Genomic DNA, 6,236 nt, shown 5'->3' with positions numbered 1-6,236 from the left:
TAATTGCAGCCCACTGGTGAACAGCAGCACTGAGCTGCTATTCACTTAACTGAGCAGGAAAATTCAGAAAGCTGCAAAACAAATGGGCATATTTTAATAACACATTTTGCACATTAACTAAAAGAAGAAAAGAAAGTGCTCTAGACAATTTATCTTTTGTAACACCTTTAGTTTTAAAGGCACCTTTAGTTTTAAAGTCTCTGCAAACAAGTGTATTTTAATAACATGAATGAGAGTTTTGCCTTAGATCAGATTGTCAGTGCTTTAAGAGGCATTTATTATAAGTGATAGTTTTCAAACATGATCTTGGAAACTTTCATGCCGCCCTCATTCTGAAAAGAATGCTATTAGTGAAGGAAGAGTGAAGACATTTGTCAGGTGCACCTTGTGTGCAGCCTTGGCTGTTATATAATTGGCAACACCATTATCGTTAATGAAATAAAACAGGAGAAGGTTTTGTACCGTGCATATCCTATTCCTGAACCCATGTATTTTATGGGGCTCTCATATGTGTTAATGAAGAAATAGGAGGCAAAGTGAAATTAACATATTGCCTAGGATCACACAATTTCATCAAGTGGTGAAGCCAGGACTGATACCAGGTTTTCTGGTTTCACGTTTTGCAATTAAGCCACCAGATACTTATCTCTTTCGCTCTTCTATGGTACATTATAAGTTAATGCTTTTATCTGAATTGTTGATGCCTGAGAATAGTGCAGAGGTGTCAGATAGCAGTCACTGAAGGCTCAGTTAGTTGTCCACACGTGCATCTGCTTCGCATCCCCCTACCCTCTCCTTTCATCACCCAGACCCTCCCATTATTGGCATCCGTGCGGCCCTCGGGCATGTCCCAGACAGTACTTTGCGGCCCTCGGGGAAATGTTTGGGAGTACTCATGGTTTAAACAATACAATTTCAGTAAAATTCAGGAAAGGGCAGAAATGAAAAACAAATGGGTATTATTATAATTGAAGAATATCGAATTGGCGTTCTTCTTTTCCCGATAGAAACTCTTGATATTAACGCATTAAGGGGCATATTATCAAGACAGGCGATAAAATTATCGCCGCTTTAGCGGCAGAAAACTGCCGCTAAAACGGCGATAATGGGCTTGATAATATGCTCTATGGAATTCCAATTGAAGCCCATGTTAGACGTCCTTCACATCTAATTGTATCGCCTGTCTTGATAATATGCCCCATAGTACAATCTATGGCAAGACTACAGCACTATGACGCGATCGAAGGGCATGCAGCGCTCTATTAAAATATCCAATAAAGAAATAATGACGTTCGCTGAGGAAACGTTGCAAAATGTAAACCTTGCCTTTTGTGAATAAGAAATAAATAACTCTTGAAACTTGGTGAAATCTTATATTTTAACTAATTGTTTTCACATGACCTCATATTAACTCTGTTAATTGACTCAATGGTGTACAGGGGACACATTTTCCTTCATCTCAGGCATAATGAGTCAGAGGATGAGATTTGAAATTTGGTGGAAACTGCAATAAAGTGATTCATTTTGAAATAAGCACAGAGGCCCAAAGTTTTTCTCTTGAACGTGTTCAGTGTTTTTATCTCACTCTTGCACCCCAACTTTCTCCTTCCAGTACGCGTTTCCTACCCTTTCTTCCTCCTTTTTCCTTTTTCGTCTTGCTCTCGGTCAATCTGATACTGAATAATAGGTCCTTGTCCTCAAATATAGGCGCCGGTGCCGACCACCGGCAACCGCCAGCACAAATTAAGCACTTCTACAATATTATTTTTTAAAAAGTATACGTTCTCAACCATATGCTGATAACTGAATTGAAATTGCTTTCAATGAGAGAGAGATAATATTCTCCTAATAAAAATATCGGTGTAGGAGGCAGACAAACTTCTAATTAGATGCCATTTGGAAACCAAAATATTAGGAGGAAAGGAAACCAATTTAATTTTATCTGATGTGAAGCATTAGTTCTGAAGTGCCGAACAGAATGAAATATGATGGGGAATTATGCTCAGAAAATAGAAACAGACGTGGCATTCATTGACAAACATACATTTAATTGTGATGGTAGAGTAATGCAATAGAGCTGTGGGTGAACAGATCACTGATGCATTTTTACCTCATCTTCTACAAACAGAAGTAGAGCTAATGCTGCGATTTCTGAAGCAGGATCTCCGGTGGAAGGTGTCTTACAAGGGAATTATGGATTTTAACCTGAAAGCATTGTGCAATGCCTCACCACTTAATGAGACATTACTCTCCCTGGTAAATATGTATTTAGCTCCTGGCTTTTCTGCATCCTTATCTCATACGGTGACTGTGGGATTGGAATTGTATTCTCTAGGCAGCCGATTTATTGTGGGTGTAGCACAACATGGATGAAAAGGGAAGAAAGAGGGAAGAACTGTGAATTTGTCATTATTGCATTATATACGATGGATACCCTGAGATAGGATGCCATTGTTGGAAATCGAGCTTATTTTATGCCACAACAGAACGTAATATTACGAATATTGAGGATGCCCCCCTGAGAAATATCTTTAAATATATTTAGACATAAGAAATCTTGCAAATCGTTTTAACACTGCAAATGTAACGTCTGAAATAACAAGACAAGGACTTCAACTAAACCCACAATGCTGAAAAATACCATGTACTCTACACCGTGGGAAAATCCGTGCATACAAATGCCACCCAAGACAATGGGATGTTAATCCATATCTAACTCATACTATTGTCTTCTTAAGACTAACATTAGGAACTATAGGCATGTTTTAGAGTTTGTTGGACAGGATATTATGGCAATAATGGGTCAATGTCCCATCCGTCACATTACTAGCACATGAAATTAAATTGCAATCTATGGGCCATGTGTAAGAAGGCATTTTACATTTCCTAATGGTGCGAATTACAATTTCAGACCGTTAAGAAACGCAAAATGCCATTACGGAATGTGTGAAAGGCATTTTCAGTGGTGCAAAATGCGTTTTCTATCCAGTAAAAATCGCATTTTGGAAATCTATAAATAGCAAATCACAATTTGGTACTTCCAAATAGCGAATCCCATACACTGTGTACAAAGGATTTCCTAATTGCGAGTAGTCACGAAATGACCAGTTAGGAAATGCAATTACATCAATCTGTATCAGGTGGTAACCAGGTGCAAACTATAATAAGGCACCCATAATGCATTAGTCTCTTGCAGAATGGTGGCTATGTATGTCTTGGTGAGGAGGATGAGTATTTCGGCTGATAGGCAGAGAAGGAGGAGACATGAGAGGATATTTAGGGTGAGGGTCACCCTGTCTGAACAGACGGAGGAGGAGATATATGGGAAGTACAGACTCAGTAGTGAGGTTATCCTGGAATTAATTGCTGAGTTACAACCTCAGCTTCAGGCCCCAACACTCAGAAGCAATGCAATCCTGCCACATGTGCAGGTATTGTGTTGTCTACACATTCTAGCTTCAGGCAGATACCAGGGAGTCATAGGAGCGGCAGGGGGGTGTCACAAAGCTGTTTTTTCAGGTTCTTTCACAAGTTCCTGAGCATCATGGTTAGCAAACTTAACCAGTACATACATTTTCAAAATACTCCCTAACATTTACAATATTGCCATATGTCCCTCCCACAAGAAATGAATTCATCTACAGAAATATGAGTAGTACACACTCACTCAATGTACAGGGAGTGTGTGATGCCTCATGCATCATAACATACATTGTGGCTAGATTCCCTGGCAGCACCCATGGCTCCTTCATTTTCTGCCACAGTGGAATACATAACTGACTATCTCTGGGTGAATTTGGCGATGGCTTTTTATGTGGTAAGAGCATTGCTGACTCTATGCATAAAGTGGCCAGAACTGTTTGTGTAGTGTGACCTAATGGTTCTTCCCTCATCCTCTTTAAGGAGACAGTGCATATGCCTTGTTTCCTTGGTTACTGACACAATACTTGACTCCAAGAACCAGTAAAAGTCAGCACAATAGGGCACATAAAACACCATGGTCCATCTTAGAATGGATCTTTGGCATACTGAAGTCCAGGCTCCGCTGCCTCCACAAAACTGGTGGTGCCCTACTTTACAGATTTGAGACATGATGTAAGATCATTGCCAAATGTGCCATACTACAAAATATCGCCATGAGGAAGGGGCCGCAGAACATCACCATACAGCCTGAATTCAACTTCTATGAGTAAATACCTCCACTATAGTTGCAGCAGGATGGCACACTTGCAGCAGAGGGTCGTGCCCCATGCACATAGATCACCACTAACTATTTTTGAGGTAAGAATGATGACACCATCTAATAAACAGCTATCTCTCATGACGAGCCTACATAACTGACATACTACCTTTTATTCATGTTGTGACAATAATGTATCTCTCCTTAATCAACTGTATCCAATTGTGGAAGTAACATTGTTTCAACTGAGCAACAAAGTATGCAATAACACACTTTACAAAGTAGACTTATGAGTCTGAGTGTTCAGTGGCTTTATTTTTTCCGGCCTCTGGGGTTGTTGCTTTCTCTGCACGACTGGACTGTGAAAGAGGTGCCGTGTCAGATCCAGAAGTGTTTCAGCATGCACACAAGGAAAATCATCCCTCTTCCATAGATGTACCACTGATACTAGAGCCGTCTTCACTCTCAGGTGGTGACATTATGTTAAGGACAGACAGGTTGTATGTCTGCATGTTTTCAAGTGCTGTGGTCACTTGTACTAGCCCACATGCAATATCCTGACAGCAGTGCCCCATGTAATTTTGAATGTTGACCGTTCTACTTGCAACAGTGGTCATAGCTACTGCCAATCTATTGATTGAATCACTGAAGGCATCAAAATGTGCCATGTACTTCCTGTGCACATGTCTTTACAGATGTTGCTCCTTCTCCATAGCAGCAATCCAACAGTCTTGCCCTTTCTGCAATAGCTGCGTTGACTTTGACATGCTTTGCAGATGCCTATTTACTGTCTTAATTTGTTTGGGTTGCAGGCGTTGTACTGAGATGATTGATTTCTCCAGGTCACCAAGCAGAGGGGAACTTGTTGCTATGCCTTCTGAAACATTGTCATTGTGGACTGTTGCTGGTTGGCTCCTACGGTGTATGTGTGTCCTACCCACAGATGTAGTCATGCCCTTTCTTTGGGATTGTCTCTCATCACTGTCCATAAAGTCTGGTAGTAGTACAATGCTTGCTTTACTTGAATTTTGAGTTGGACAAATGGGCATAGGAGTTGCTGTCTTTCATTTCCACATTTGAGTCAGCAGCTTCTTCTGCCTCAATTGTTTCTGACACAGCCTGGGTGTGATCTGTGGAAAGGAATGTATATAAATAGTGTTAATAAATATGTAACGTTTCTTCATAATATTGTAAGTCTACATCATGTGTTTGTGACATGTTTCAGATGTGCAGATATGTGTAAAGTAGTCATCAGCATATAGTACAGCATATCACTTCGGTGTACTACAACTCCCATGATGGATTGCCAAGGTACAACGTACATCAAAATAGATTGCTTTTGAATGTGATGTTTTACTTGGGGAATTACAAAGATGTTGTTAGGATGAGAATGTAAAGCGGAGTGCATGCAGGATTGGCTCTGTCAATGTCTGATACTCCCACCACACTCTCTGGTTCCAGTGTCCCTTTGATCAGTGACTTCATGGGTGTTGGAGGGGGTATTTGGAGGGGCCAACATCTGTGCCACAAACCTCAATCACCCTGCCGGCACCTTCTCCTTGTGCAGAATCTCAAATCATACCTCCATTTCCTGATCTCAGTTATGGTCCTCTGGATCACACCAAGGGAGTTCACCTTCTCCAGGATGATGTTCCATATCCTGGTCTTCTGGGATTCTGGAACAGTAAATTTGGCCTTCCCGAAGAGCTGATGTGCCACCCATTATTCTATTAGGAACTCCAACCCCTTCTCAGAAAATTTGACTTTCCTCATCCTGCTGCCAAAATCCTTGTCCGATCTTCCTTGGACATAGTTTTCTCCAAGAATTGTCAAAAAACCTTCAAGTAGTGAGCCAGGAGAACTCCTTATTTCCAGCACCTTGCTAAGCTTCCCGGCTGCAGCCACACTATGTATTTCAAGCATCCTGGCCCGTCACTGTCATTCTGCATCCAAAATACAACTTTTCCTAATTTGCTGTTTCTTATTAAGAAATCGCAATTGTGCGATTTTCAGAATAGCGATTTCCTATTTGCGAATGTGAAGAAATCCCTATTAG

Source organism: Triturus cristatus, chromosome 8, assembly GCF_964204655.1.
Source record: "Triturus cristatus chromosome 8, aTriCri1.1, whole genome shotgun sequence".
Classification (NCBI taxonomy): Eukaryota; Metazoa; Chordata; class Amphibia; order Caudata; family Salamandridae; genus Triturus; species Triturus cristatus.
This window is presented reverse-complemented; position numbering follows the sequence as displayed.